Raw genomic sequence first — 16,069 nt, 5'->3', positions numbered from 1 at the left:
AAACCTTCAGGACAGTATAGGTTAGTCCAGGACTTACATCTTGTCAACGTGGCAGTTATTCCCATACACCCAGTTGTTCCCAACCCCTACACATTACTCTCACACATCCCCCCAGACACTGCCTACTTCTCGGTGTTAGACCTTAAAGATGCATTCTTCACCATTCCTCTTGACCCAAGCTCATACTTCATCTTTGCCTTCACCTGGGAAGATCCCCTTACGGGAATCTCCCAGCAACTCGCATGGACGGTCCTCCCTCAGGGGTTTCGGGACAGCCCCCACTTGTTCGGACAGGCACTAGCCCATGACCTACTCAATTGTGACCTTACACCCTCGTCAGTTCTCCAATATGTGGACGACCTGCTAGTTTGTTCCCCCAACCGCCCTGAGTGTATACGGGCCACCACTGCTCTCCTGAACTCTCTAGGGGGCAAGGGGTACCGGGTGTCCCCTAGTAAGGCCCAAATAGCCTCATCCTCAGTCACCTACTTGGGGTTACAGTTAACGCCCGGGAAAAAGTCCATCACGGTTGATCGGCTACAGGCTCTTAACTCTCCAGCCCCCGCAGTCAGCCCAGGAAATACTCTCCTTTTTGGGCTTGGTTGGGTTTTTCCGCCACTGGGTACCTAATTATGCGGCCCTAGCCAAACCTCTGTATCAGGCTGCATCCGACACCCCCACGGGACCGCTCTCTTCCCAGGGCACGGTTACCCAGGCCTTCTGAACACAAGCAGTACCGATATCTTTTAACCATTGTGGATACCTTTTCAGGCTGGATTGAGGCTTACCCTACCGCGTCTGAGTCTGCAGAAACAGTTACCACCCATCTAATCCAGGACATCATACCTCACTTCGGACTCCCAGCCACCATCCAGTCTGATAACGGTCCGGCCTTTGTCTCCAAAGTTACTAACGCTGTCTCTACCGCCCTAGGAATCCAGTGGAAATTACACATCGCCTACCACCCACAGTCCTCCGGTAAGGTAGAGCGGGTCAATGGCCTCATCAAAGAGCAGCTAACGAAACTCATGCTAGAACTTCGCCAGTCTTGGGTAACCTTGCTTCCCATTGCCCTCGCCTGACTAAGAGCAGCCCCTCGGGGCCCCTCACAGCTCAGCCCGTTTGAGCTGCTGTACGGCCGTCCTTTCCTGCTCTCAACCCCTCCACCTCCCGACGCTGCTCCCTTAGGAGGGTACCTCCCCTATTTTACCCTTCTCCGGAGTCTCCTCCGTGAACACGCTAACGCCTGTCTTCCCCAGCCTACCCAGCCATCTGAACAATCCCAAAAGGTCTCCCCAGGGGACTCAGTCCTTGTTAAATCCTTGTCCCCAAAACCTCTCACTCCAAGGTGGGAAGGCCCGTACACGGTCATCCTCACCACCCCTTCTGCCATCAAAATAACTGAAGTCCCGTCCTGGATTCACCTCTCTCGGGTAAAAAAGGCTCCCCATGGAACCCTCTCAAGTTGGAAGGCTGTTCCTATTGGCCCTCTATCTGTCAAACTTACCAGGGCATAGTGGTCGCACCCCTTACATATGGAGGTTCTACCTAACTGAAAACTATACCAAAACCTCCTTCATTTGTGACACTCCCCCATACAGCCACAATCGTCTTCTTACAACTTCTGATTACCCCTCTACAGGATGCAGTGCTCCTATATACCTTAACTTTACTCGCTTTAACAATGTGCCTTCTGCCTCATGGGGGCCCGGCTACCCTATCATATGCTTCCACCACGACCAACCGGGCGACTGCAAAACGTCCTCATGGCACCAGTGCATGGGTTGTGTCTGGAGCTCATGCAGTATAGCCCTCCAAAGACAAATCACCTCTGTTGCTCAGGTTGCGTTACAGAATCGAAGGGCCCTAGACCTACTCACCGCTGGACAAGGAGGCACCTGCATCTTCTTGCAAGAAGAGTGCTGCTACTACATTAATGAATCTGGCCTGGTAGAAACCAGAATCGAAAACCTACAAAAAAATCAAAACCAACCTACAAAATCAGAAATTTTCAGCTGATGCCACAGCGTGGTGGTCTTCCTCTATGTATACCCTCTTATCCCCGTTAATCGGGCCCCTGGTAATCGTCTGTTTAATTTTACTCATTGCTCCTTGTTTCCTGCAGTACCTGCGGCAGCGCTTCCAGGAGCTTACACGTGTTACCATTCACCAGATGATGCTCCAGCCAATGCCTAACCTCCATCGGCCGGAATATCACCATACTCCTCTCCAGACAGCCTAAACTCCTACCCCCCACCCTTTCGCTGCCCCAAAGTCAGCAGGAAGTAGCCAGAAGGACAGCCACCGCCCCTTTTCCCTCTTTAAGGAGTTGGGAATGTCTGGTAGGGGACTTTTGGCCCCGTTCCCCGGCCATGTGGAAAGGGCCTAATTCCCGACAAAGGTAGCCCTTCCTCCCCTGCAGGGAGGGGCCCTTATCTCATTCCATCCAGGCCTGGCCCAAGACCAGCAACCTTCCCGCCCGGCCGGTCACTGAACCAATCACCATCCACCCCATCAGCTCTCCCGTAACCTCCCCTCCCACAAACTCCCACCCGGCAGGTTTCCTGCCTAGCAACCAACCTGGCCAATCACTACCCACCAGGTCAACTCCCCCTAGCCTATCACCACCTGCCAGATCAGCTCTCCTGCCGCCCCAGGCCCTCTGCCCCTATAAAACAGATTGAACAAAGAAAGCGCGCGCGATTCCTCCCTGCCCGCCGGAGTCGCCCGGAGATCCCAATAAAGTCGGTACTGGTCACCACGCTTCCTGCCTCGTGTCGGTCGAGCGCCTGCCTGCCTCCGTGGGTCGGGGTCCCACAACCGGGGTCGCACATTACCCTTTCTGGCTTTGAGGTACCAGAGATGACTTTGCACTGAGAGGATCTGACCTTGGCCTGTATAATGCTGGACGAGAGCTACAAAGTTATGGGTGGCTGAGTACAGTTTACAGGAAGTGGTCTTAACTGTGTGTTTTATTTTCCCCTTGTCTCTCCTAGGAAGTTGTTGTTTAAGGATCCTAGTTCTAGTTTGAAGATGCATTCTAAAGGGTCTTCTCCAGTGCTTTTTCTCCTAAAATTAATATTAATTTGGTTTGTCTGTGCACATTCGTGAGGAACTGAGCTGTTGTTTCCATAGGTTAATGAGAGACTGAGTTTTCTCAGCTCTGAAGAAAAAGGGCATGTGCTCTTTCCAGCCAAATGTGTCCCTGGAAGACTGGGGCCCTCATGGGAGTGTCTGGGGGTTGAACCCCCACGATATGCAGTGGCCTTCCAGGGAAATCCTCAGCAAAAATTCATTTAAAAAATAGTGGACAGTTGCTTGCTTTGGCAGCACATATACTAAAAATGGTGGCCAGGCACACTTGCTCATGCCTGTAATCCCAGCACTCTGGGAGGCTGAGGCAGGAGGATCACTTGAAGTCAGAAGTTTGAGACTAGCCTGGCCAACAGGGTGAAACCCTGTCTCTACTACAAATACTAAAATTCGGACATGGTGGTGGGTGCCTGTAATTCCAGCTACTCAGGAGGCTGAGGCAGGAGAATCACTTGAACCCGGGAGATGGAGGGTGCAGTGAGCTGAGATTGTGCCACTACATTCCAGCCTGGGTGACAGAGTGAGACTCTGTCTCAAGAAAAAAAAAAAAAGGCTCATCCAGGAAACACATGTAAGGGCTGGTCACCTGGCATTCTGAGCCCTCTCAGAGGTCACAGGCCTCTGGAGAGAGAAACTGAGACACATAAGAGGGTGCAAATGACACGGTGGTGACATACTACGGAGTCCTGCCCACAAGAAGTACATATTGATCTAGCACACAAAAACCCTAGGCCACAGCTCAGTTCCTCCTTTCAAGAAAAAAAAAAAAAGGCAGGAAACAATCTAAGAATGGGGAGAAAATAAGGAGAATGACCCCCTTCTGAGCACTCTGTAGGTTTTACGGCACCTCTATTTGCCAGAGCAAAATTTAAAAACATGGTCTTTGTGCAATTTACATTAAGGAAAAAGAGTCCTAAGGTTGACCTGCAAACTATAGAGTTCCTAGGTCCTCTATTTCTCTATTTTATTTTCTGCCTGCTTTAAATCTGCTGTTTCTTTCCAATTGAGATTAAAAAAAAAAAAACCCCACTGTTTGGGTCTAACAGATTTGTTTTTTTATTTTGCAAGCCAGTGAACTGGTATTTACCTCATGGCTAAAGTACTGAAGTAAAAGCTATAGAATCTTTCCTGCCCAGCCTCCCAAAGTGCTGGGATTACAGGCATAACCTAACGGAGCTTTAGACCTAAAAAGAATCTAAAAAGTATATATTTAAAGGCCTTTAAAACAGACTTCTATAATTTTCTGTTCAATTGGTGATTAAATCCATTTTAATTTCCCACTAGCTTACCGGACTTTCTCTTCATACTTTATGATGTAAATTTTGCTATCTGATTTTAACCTGAGTTGTTTCCATTAATACGCAGATTTAGGGTTATTTAGTTGACAACTGCCAGGGTAAGTAAACAGGTTATCAAGAGTCTGCAAGTCTAAGATAGTAATTAAAAAAAAAAAAAAAAAAAAAAAAGGAGATCTTAGGAATCTGTACAATGTACTTCTATCGACATGCCTAATACATCCATGTATTTGTATGTACAACAGAGTGAACACAGTATTTCACTATTGAAAACATATAAAGAGCTCTAACTAATTGGCTTAATAAAAGGAGTTGAATCAGGAAAAAAGACTACCAAATGCTTTTTCAAGTTTATATAACTTAAGTAAAATATTTAATAAATAAGCTAGCTTTAAAATTATTGGTAAAGCTATTAATCAAGCAATTTCATACTTATCCTTGCCAAATAGTATAAGACGTCAAAATCCAGCCCCAAACAGAATAATCTTTTACTTGTGTAATTATATTCTTTTTTTAAGCTGGAGTCTCACTCCGTCACCAGGCTGGAGTGTAGTGATGCTATCTCGGCTCACTGCAATCTCTGCCTCCTGGGTTCAAGAGAATCTCCAGCTTCAGCCTCCTGAGCAGCTGGGATTACAGGCATGTGCCACCACATCTGGCTAATTGTTTTGTATTTTTAGTAGAGTCGGGGTTTCACCATGTCGGCCAGGTTTCAAACTCCTTACCTCAGGTGATCCCCCCATCTTGGCTTCCAAAACTGCTAGGATTACAGGTATGAGCCACTATGCCTGGCCTGCTTGTGTAATTTTTAATAAATAAGACATTGATATTGGTTTAATGAAAAAGCTGCATCTTGAATTTAGTATTACCATAACTTCTGATCTTGTGGCTTTAGGCAGTCTAGTAAACAGGCAGTAAAAAGGTTTGTTTAGGGAAAGGGCTGTTATTGTCTCTGTTTCAATACTAAACTATAAACTAAGTTCCTCCCAAAGTTAGTTCAGCCTATACCCAGAAATGAGCAAGGACGGCTTGGAGGCTAAAAGCAAGATTGAGTCAGTTAGGTCAAATCTTTTTCACTGTCTCAGCTATAATTTTGCAATGGTAGTTCCATAACTTTAAATGATGAGTATTTCAGTTTTCAAAAATAATCTAGGTAAACAATTAAAATAATTAGGTAAATATAACGGGACAAATACTTGTAGACAAACTTGTCATAATCTAGACAGTAAAGTTAAATAACAGATATTTCATTATTTGTGTATTTTCCAATAATATATTGTAAGAAAATATTATTGCTTAAAAAAAAAGTGTCCTTTTAAAAAAAGGTGAACACTAGGGCTGGGTACAGTGGCTCACGCCCGAAATCCCAGCACTTCGGGAGGCTGGGGCAGGCACATCACTTCAGGTCAGGAGTTCAAGATCAGCCTAGCCAACATGGTGAAACCCTAACTCTACTAAAAATACAAAAAATGAAAATTATCCAGGCGTGGTGGTGGGCGCCTGTAATCTCAGCTGCTCAGAAGGCTGAGGCAGGAAAATAACTTGAACCCAGGATGCAGAGGATGCAGTGAGCTGAAATTACACAACTGTACTCCAGCCTGGGCGACGGAGTGAGACTCCATCTCAAAAAAAAAAAAAATAGGTGAACAAATTTTATCTAATTCGAAGCTTATTTAGGCCTGGGGCAGTGGCTCATGCCTACAATCCCAGCACTTTGGGAGGCCAAGGGAGGTGGATCACTTAAGGTTAGGAGTTCAAGACCAGCCTGGCCAACATGGTGAAATGAAAATATAAAATTAGTTATACTCTACTAAAAATACAAAATTAGTTGAATATTGTGGCACACCTGTAATCCCAGCTACTCGAGAGGCTGAGGCAGGAGAATCACTTGAACCCAGGAGGCAGAGGTTGCAGTAAGCCAAGACTGGGCCACTGTGTTCCAGCCTGGGTGCTAGAACAAGACTCTCAGGGAAAAAAAAAAAAAAAAACTTATTTAAAGGTTATGTATAAAACAAGGTAAAGGAACCGAGAAATAAGAGAGACGTAAAGGAAGTTATAAAATAAATGTTTTTTTGTGTGTGTGGTAAGAAAGCTTAAAGAAAAATAATTTTATATGAGAAAGAATCTTGTACGGCAACCAGAAAGTCCAAGCACTTCATGAATAGTCTGTGTAAATCACAGTAAGATTTAAAAAAAAAAAAAACTTGTATATGATCAAGTTGTTTATAATTAAAGGGAAATGATAATGCTCTTTCTAGAGACTGGACTTTATGTTTATAAAACTAAAACACTAGCCAGGCGTGGTGGCTCATGCCTATAATACCAGCACTTTGGGAAACCGAGGCGGGTGGATCACACGATCAGGAATTCAAGACCAGCCTGGCCAACATGGTGAAACCCCATCTCTACTAAAAATACAAAAATTAGCCTGGCGTGGTGGTGGACACCTGTAATTCCAGCTACTCAGGAGGCTGAGGCAGAGAACTGCTTGAACCCAGGGGGCAGAGGTTGTAGTGAGCCAAGATCGCGCCACTGCACTCCAGCCTGGGTGACAAAATGACACTCCATCTAAAGAAAAAAAAAAAAAAAAAACCTAAAACACTTAACTTATACACTAAATTATTTGTTAAAAAAATAAAATTTTTGTAAGGGGTTGACCTATTCTTAAATTATAAAAGACTTCGGCTGGGAATGGTGGTTCATGCCTGTAATCCCAGCACTTTGGGACATCAAGGCAGGCAGATCACTTGAAGTCAGGAGTTCTAAACCAGCCTGGCCAACGTGGTGACACTGTGCCTCTAATAAAAATACAAAAATTATCCAGGTGTGGTGGGATACTCTTGTAGTCCCCACTACTTGGGAGGCTGAAGCACAAGAATTGCTTGACCCCAGGAGGCAGAGGCTGCAGTAAGCTCAGATTGTGCCACTGCACTCCAGTCAGGGTAACAGAGTGAGACTCTGTCTCAAAAAAAAAAAAAATTATAAGAGTTTAATATGTTTTTTGAAACTGAAAGTTCAACTTTTATTGCATCTTGCCATTTTTTCAGTTTTCTCTCTCCTTTAAAAAGGCACCTTTTCTTAAAATCTAAAGGAAATGTTTTCTTCCAACATAATATTCTGTGCATTGCAGAAGGTCTTTTCTTTTGCCTTTTGGTAACTGACCTAACAGATTTTAAATTTTGTTGAAATAATTCCTATGCCATTATTATTAAATTTGGTTTGCTTAGGAAAAAACTGAGATTAAAAAAAATTTTTTTTTTAATTAACATGATTATATCTGTGTATCTTCCTACATGTGCTTTAAAAGTCCTTGTGACATTGAGTTACCGGGCTTTGACTCCTGAGCGTAAAAAGGACACCAAGTCCTGCTAAATCTTAAACACTGACAGCAATTAAAGCCTCATCTTCAGGCCCCTCCTGAAGATGCCAATCAAAATAAACTGCATTCCAGAGACACAAGGCCATAAATTAAAGCTATTCAACTCCTCAAGTCCAGGGACTATCAAAGAAGAGGGGGGTGTGTGAGACGGTAAGGGACAAGTTTGAAAGAAAATAAGTTCAGTTTCTCTATAAATTAATCATTCATATCAAAGGCACAATGATGCAAGACCAGCATATGAGCCCCTGCATAAGATTAACAAGGTTTTCTTGACACATTAACCAATTCCTTAATAAAGGTTATAAAGGCTTATGGAAGTTCTATCTTTTTTTTCTTTTTTCTTTTTTTTGAGATGGACTCTTGCTCTGTCTCCAGGCTATAAAGTGCAGTGGTGTAATCTTGGCTCACTGCAACCTTCACCTCCTGAGTTCAAGGGGTTTTCCTGCCTCAGCCTCCCAAGTAGCTGGGACTACAAGTGTGCACCACCATGTGCAGGTAATTTTTGTATTTTTAGTAGAAACAGGGTTTCACCATGTTGGCCAGGATGACCTTGATCTCCTGACCTTATGATCCACCTGGCTTGGCTTCCCAAAGTGCTAGTATTACAGGCATGAGCCACTGTGCCTGGTAGGAAGTTATATCTTATGGTCAAGTTTAAAATTTTATAGATTGTTTATAATTATTAGGGCTTATTGTTTGGAAAGTTAAGTCTCCTCTCTCAAAGAATGAAGGTTTTCACTTTTTTTTGAAATCCTTCTCACTTCGGCTAAATGAATGATCATTTTACAATGAAATGTGATCCTATTTTGTGATATCAGATGTTTTAAACATTCTATATCTGACAAACTTTCCAACATCAAATTATAAATTATGTCTTTTTCTGACCTAATTAGTCCTTTAAGATATGAGGTTCCCTAAAGTCCAAAAAATAACATAATTTGGCTTATTTGGTACAAAAACACAGGAAGCATTGTCAAATAAGAGACAGTGTTTGGTTTTCCTTGAGATGTATTTGTATACATATGCTATTGGTACATGTTTCAAAATTACGGGAAACTCCTGTAATTCTAATATAACTTGGTGTACGTTATCAGTAATAATCATAATTGTTACCTTAAAATTACTGTGTGCTACAGAGGAGAAGTAACACATTTCCTTGTCAATTGTGTCTTTGCCTATGGCTGCCCTGAAACTCAATGCAACCTCCAGACTGCAACATGACAATGGACAAATGTTGTGTTGTTTTGGTCCTCTTTAGAAAGTGGTTTTATAATCAGCTATAAAACTAACAGGTCCTCTTAAATGCTGGTCTCCAAAAACTTTGGAAATTATTACATGAGAATACAGGAAAAACTTTCAGGACTCAAGGAGAGCTAAAATGTTCACGAATAGCAGGTAGAACAGGAATTAGCTACACATACTGAACTAATCTTTTTGACTTTTTGCCTAGAACGTTGTTGATTTTTTGCTTTGTTTTTCAGAGTCTTGAAAATTTTCTTTTGAGCTATTGACAGCTTTTAACAATTTAGTATACTCCAAGCCAGGCATGGTGGCTCATGCCTGTAATCCCAGCACTTTGGGAAGCTGAGACAGGTGGATCTCCTGAGGTCAGGAGTTCGAGCCCAGCCTGGCCAACACAGTGACACCCCATCTCTACTAAAAATACAAAAATCAGCCAGGTGTGGTCGTGTGTGCCTGTAGTCCAAGCTACTCAGGAGGCTGAGGCAGAAGAATAGTTGAACCCATGAGGTGGAGGTTGCAGTGCACCGAGATGGTGCCATTGCACTCCAGCTTGGGCAACAAGAGCAAAACAACATCTCAAAAAAAAAAAAAAAGGCCAGGCACAACGGCTCATGCCTGTAATCCCAGCTGTAATCCAAGCACTTTGAGAGGCTGAGGCAGGCAGATCACAATGTCAGGAGATTGAGACCATCCTGGCTAACACAGTAAAACTCCATCTCTACTAAATATACAAAAAATTAGCCAGATGTGGTTGCATGTGCCCATAGTCCCAGTGACTCAGGAGGCTGAGGCAGGAGAATCACTTGAACCCAGGAGGTGGAGGTTGCAGTGGGCCAAGATCATGCCACTGCACTCCAGCCTGGGTGACAGAGTGAGACTCTGTTTCAAAAAAAAAAAAAAAATAGTATACTCCTATGAATATCTAGAGCATATTTCTTTCTTTCTACCTGATTTCTCCAGCATTTGGAAACTATTTGTAAGTATTCTTAACTTGTGGCAATACAGTTATTTGTGTAAGTGCAGTAAGAATCTGTTTTCATTTGTAAAAGGACACAACTGGAGAAACATTATTTTACCAAGGCTTTGACTAGAACAGTGTGCTTTCCTTTAAGAAATCAAAGTTGACATATGGAGCCAATAAGAGCCCTTGGGAAAACTGGCCTCATACTTTAACATAGTCCCTGTACAGGGTTTCTGACCCATAGTAAATAAAGAATAACATTTTCTGACAGGTCCAGGTTTATCATGGAACACCAAGAGGAGAGGACATTCACCAAACTCACAGGTACTTCATGGTACAAATCAATGACTGGGCTTGGCTTTAAAAAGTTTTATCTGAGATTCATTCCTTCTATGGAACAAAGGTCTGTCAAAGCCAATTTTAAAAAGACTGTGTGAGAAATAATTATTCTTGCTGCACTTTATACAAATAATCTGGCCAAGTAAAATAAAGCAAATCAGTCCTACCATGATTTGTCTTTAGTAAAAATGGGAAATTGGAGAGAGAAAAATTATGTTTCAAAAGCTATAGTCCACCTATTGTTAGCTTCTAGTCTTGCTTAATGTTTTTCAATTTTTATTATTTTCTACAGTTTGGGCTGAATTCTAATTTTTCTTGGCTACAAGTCTCCCAAATAATATTTTTAATTTTTTCTTTGTTCTTTTCCTTGTTTCCTAATTTGAAATCATGGAAAACTTAGCTGTGCTTTCGTAAAGCCCTGCAAACTGAAGCTAGACAACTTAAACTTCAGAAGAAAATAACAGCAATCTATTTACATACATAAGCCACTTTCATACCAGTCAACTGATATATGGACTTCAAAATAATGTGGCCTATATAGATTTTCCAGGATTGTTCTTTTGTTTTTCTCCTTTCCTCCTCTTATTTTCTCTTCACAGGACATGAGACTTCCCAGCCTTCTAAAAATTAGCTTTCCTAATAACACAGGACCTACCTTTCTAGGAATAAACTATCCTAGCCATGAGTGATCAGATTAAATCTGGGACCAAAGACTCATTTTTCCTCTAAAATGCATTCTCCAAAGGATTTTTACAAAGGGTGCAAATGTAAAGGAAAATATCTTAAGCCCCAAAATCACTAAATTCCAGCTTGGAACTGCTTATGGGAAACCTGCTTCTGGTTCTATTCAAAGTCATCCCTCTACTCACTGAGATAAGTGTATCTGACTGCCTCCTTTGGAAATGTGAATCAGAAACTCAAAAGAATGCCACCATTTGTCTCCCACCTACCTGTGACCTGCAAGCCCCTTCCTGCTTCAAGTTGTCCTGCCTTTTCTGGACCAAACCAGTGTTCATTTTACACATACTGATTGATGTCTCATATCTCCCTAAAATGTATAAAACCAAGCTGTGCTCTGACCACCTTGGGCACATGTTGCTAGAACCTCTTGAGACTGTGTCACTGTGCACGACCTCAACCTTGGCAAAATAAACTTCGTAAATTAACTGAGACCTGCCTCAAATTTTTGGGGTTCACAAGGTTTCTTTATAAATGCTTCTTACGGAACATGAGTTTTTTACAAGTGAGGCAGGAGAATAGGGTCTGGAGGCAGGGAATCTAGGGCCTTTACTGCAACTTCCTAGAACTAAATTGAAAGGAGAACCCTAACTTTCCACAGTAGGTAACAAAAGTACCAGAGGCTACTCCCTTTTCGCAAACCCCCACCTTTTCTGCGTGGCAGATGGGAAACTTAAAGTACCTCTGATTGGTTGCAAAAAGCAAAATTATGCTAATAAGTAGTTAGCCCTTATTAAAAAAAATTATGCTTTTTGCAACCAATCAGACCTAACGAGTGTAACTGCTTCACTTCACTTCAGCCTCTGATTGCAGGTCAAGTCTTTGTTTGCACAGAAGTCCAACTTTGTAACTTCACTTTAGCCTCTGAGGATTGCTTTCCACAATCAATTGCAGGTCACCACTTCATTTATATGAGGTGACCACCAAGTGGCCAATGAGAAGTCTTTACGTGGTATTAGGGCTCTTGAGCCGCTGCTCGCCCTGCTCCCACACTGGAATGGACTTTCCTTCCTCCACCGCTCTCCCACCCCGCCACTCCCCAACCTCCCCAGATGGAGTCTTGATTTGTTGCCCAGAGCCGGAGTGCAGTGGCGTGATCTCAGCTCACTGCAAACTCAGCCTGCCAGGTTCAAGCAATTCTCCTGCCTCAACCTCCCAAGTAGCTGGGATTATAGATATGCACCACCAAGCCCAGCTAAGTTTTGTATTTTTAGTAGACGGGGTTTCACCATGTTGGCCAGACTGGTGTCGAATTCCTGACTTTCCGATCCGCCCACCTCGGCCTCCCAAAGTGCTGGGATCACAGTGGCGAGCCACCGCGCCCAGCCTGCAGTGTACTTTCATTTTCAATAAATCTCTGCTTTTGGCCGGGATGGTGGCTCACGCCTGTAATCCCAGCACTTCAGGAGGCTGAGGCAGGTGGATTACCTGACGTCAGCAATTTGACATCAGCATGACCAACAGATGAAACCTCCTCTCAATAAAAAGAGGAGAGAGATCCAAGATGGCTGATCACTAGCAGCTTGGGCTCGTAGTTCCCACTGAAAGCGCAAAGAACGAGAGGACACCACACTTTCAGACGAATATTTGTTGCTCACAGACCAAGAGATTTCCAGCGGACGAGCCCCACGGGTCGCCAGGGCGACTCTTGTGGCCGGCGCGGCAGTTTTGCTGGCGCCTTAGTGCGGCAGTTCTTGGTGCAGAGTCCGGAGATTCCCGGGCAGAAAAGCACCATCAATCTTAACACCGCTGTTTTGGCCGGCGCAGTGGATTGCTCAGATTTCGGCGCTGGGAATCAACAAGTTGGATGTCTGTGCAGAGACCTAGTTAGAAAGTCGGTAATTACAAAGAAGACAGAGGGATAAATATATAATAAAGGGAAGAAACCAGCCTAAAAAGGCAGAGAATACTCAAAATCAGAATGCCTCTCCCTCTACAGGGGATTGCAATTCCTCGTCAGTAACAGAACAAGGCTTAATGGAGAACGAGTGTGTTCCAATAACAGCAGCAGGTTTCAAAAGGTGGATGATAAGAAACTTCTGTGAATTAAAAGAACTTGTTCTAACCCAATGCAAAGAAACTAAGACCCTTGAAAAAAAGTTTGACAAAATGTTAACGAGAATGGACAATTTAGAGAGGATATTAAGTGAATTGATGGAGCTGAAAAACACAACACGAGAACTTCACAAAGTATGCACAAGTTTAAACAGTCGAATTGATCAAGTAGAAGAAAGGATATCAGATGTCGAGGACCAGCTGAGTGAAATGAAATGAGAAGACAAGATTGGAGAAAAAAGGATAAAAAGGAATGAGCAAAGTCTCCAGGAAACATGGGACTATGTGAAAAGGCCTAATTTACGTTTGATAGGTGTACCTGAATGTGACAAAGAGAATGAATCCAAGTTGGAAAATACTCTTTAGGATATCATTCAGGAAAACTTTCCCAACCTGGCAAGGCAGAGTAATATTCAACTCCAGGTAATACAGAGAACACCACAAAGATATTCTTCAAGAAGACCAACCCCAAGGCACATAATCGCCAGATTTATTATGGTTGAAATGAAGGAGAAAATACTAAGGGCAGCCAGAGAGAAAGGTCAGGTTACCCATAAAGGGAAACCTATCAGACTTACAGCAGATCTCTCTGCAGAAACCCTACAAGCCAGAAAAGAGTGGGGACCAATATTTAACATCCTTAAAGAAAAGAACTTTCAACCCAGAATTTCATATCCAGCCAAACTAAGCTTTATAATCGAAGGAAAAATTAAATCTTTTGTGAACAAACAAGTACTTAGAGAGTTCACCACCACCAGGCCTGCTTTACAAGAGCTTCTGAAAGAAGTACTATACATATAAAGGAACAACCAATATCAGCCTTTCCAAAAATATATCAAAAAGCAAAGAGCATTAACACAATGAAAATTTTACACTAACTAACGGGCAAAACAGCCAGCTAGCATCAAATGCCAGTATTAAAGTTATATATATTCTAATTGGATAAAAAGCCAAAACCCATCGGTATGCTGCATCCAGACCCATCTCTCATGCAACGATACACAAAGACTCAAAGAGAAGGAGGAAGATTTATCAACCAAACAGAGAGTAAAAATAAACAAATAAACAAAAAGCAGGAGATGCAATTCTCACCTCTGATAAAGTAGACTTTAAAGCAACAAAGATCAAAAGAGGCAAAGAAGGACATTACATAATGGCAAAAGGATCAATGTAACAAGAAGAGCTAACGATTTTATAGATCAACGAGACAGAAAATTAACAAGGACATCCAGGACTTGAACTAAGACTCGGAACAAGTAAACTTTATAAACATTTATAGAACTCTCCACTTCAAATACACAAAACATACATTCTTATTAGTACCATATCACACCTATTCCAAAAGTGACTACATAATTGCAAGTAAATCACTCCTCAGTAATCGCATAGCATTTCATAGGTTTAAATGAAATATTGGTTGGCTGCTTGTTTGTAATTTTCTTCCCTTATTCCTTCCTGTCTACATCAAGTATAATTATTTGTATAAAAGAGGTTTTCAATACCCATTACTAAACTGCATTCTAGCCTGGGCAAGAAAGCAATACTCCCATTCTCTCTCTCTCTTTCTCTTCCTTTTTCCTCCTCTTCTTCATTCTTTTTTTCTTTCTTTCTAAATAAAAAAAAATAAAAAATAAAAAGAATACCTCAACAATGCTGATGGACAGATATTCACATATGCATTCTTTTATCTTTTGTCAAAACAGGTATTGAATTTCCCCCAGGCTAAGAGTTCATGAGATATATTATCTTGCCCAGTCTTATACAGTAGCCACTTCATAAGTTACAGCTATGTATTTTTTATGATCTTTGAATATTAAAGCACTGAGATTTGGTAACTACATATATTTCATGATTCAGAGATTACACTTTTAGAAAAATTCTACTATTGCTGGAAATGCAAATCGCAGTATGGCAGAAGCAATGAAATTAATGCCAGGATAATTTCTTTCCCATTAAGCCAATTTACCATTAGAAAATTAACTTCTGTTCACAGCTAGGATAAATCAAATTTTAATTCACTAGCATGTATGTATGAGGTAAGAAATACTCCACATGAGTGTTTTATAAAATAAAAAATAAAAAAAAAAAGAAACCTTCTCTCTACCAAAAATACACAATTAGTTAGATGTGGTGGCGCCTGCCTATAATCCTGGTTACTTGAGAGGCTGAGCCAGGAGAATCGCTTGAACCTGGGAGGCGGAGGTTGCAGTGAGCCGAGATCGCGCCACTGCACTCCAGCCTGCGAGACGAGAGCGAAACTCTGTCTCAAGTTAAGTAAACAAACAAACAAACAAATCCTTGCTTTTGTTCTTTCATTGCTTCATTCTTTGCTTACTTTGCTGTGTGCTTTGTCCAAATCTTTGTTTAAAATGCCAAGAACTTAGACAATTTGCAATCAAGACTCTCCACACAAGGACACTTAAAACTATTGACTCCGGCCTAGCTCAAGCGAAAGGGGCAGTGACGATTCTGTCTAGCTCTGTGGCACTTCGCTGCTTCCCAAAATGAATCTCTTAAAACACCTCCAGGCTTTGTGAGTGCTGGTCTCGAAAACGGACTCGGTCTTCCCCTAAGGGCTAACTTACTTCTTCAGGAGTTGCAGGCATTTGAGAAATTTCCCAAACCAATAGGAGGAACAGCTTCTCCCTTCATTCACCACTCTACCAAGCACTTGGTTTTTGTACCTTATTGAAATTATTTATCTTCTAATCCTTTAGAGCCTAGAAAATTAATAATGTGCCTTAAATGTAGAGGTTTCTCGTAACTCTTCTCTGGAGGAATGCAGACGCTTGTCTGTGGCAGTATCCAACTCCAAAGTCCCTTCCAGCTCTACAACTGAGGAATTCTGTCTCCACGAGTCATCATGACACTTACCTTTGTTTAGATAGAGAACGTATGCGTTCGACCCAGCATATTTAGGAGCTCCGTTAAAGTAGTAATCATTAATACTAAGATGAATTTACACGT

At 42.2% G+C, this 16,069-nt stretch overlaps 1 protein-coding gene across 1 annotated transcript in view; it reads right to left on the bottom strand.

The window, feature by feature from the left end:
- Positions 1-16,069, bottom strand: part of ACOT13 (acyl-CoA thioesterase 13) — a 42,830-nt gene that overhangs the window by 26,422 nt on the left and 339 nt on the right. The window lies entirely within an intron of this gene.

The sequence above is a fragment of the Aotus nancymaae genome, unplaced genomic scaffold (assembly GCF_030222135.1).
Source record: "Aotus nancymaae isolate 86718 unplaced genomic scaffold, 86718_ANA_hifiasm-v0.15.2.pri h1tg000051l, whole genome shotgun sequence".
Taxonomy (NCBI): domain Eukaryota; kingdom Metazoa; phylum Chordata; class Mammalia; order Primates; family Aotidae; genus Aotus; species Aotus nancymaae.
Note: the sequence above shows the minus strand (reverse complement) of the source record. Positions and strands in the feature narration are given on the sequence as shown.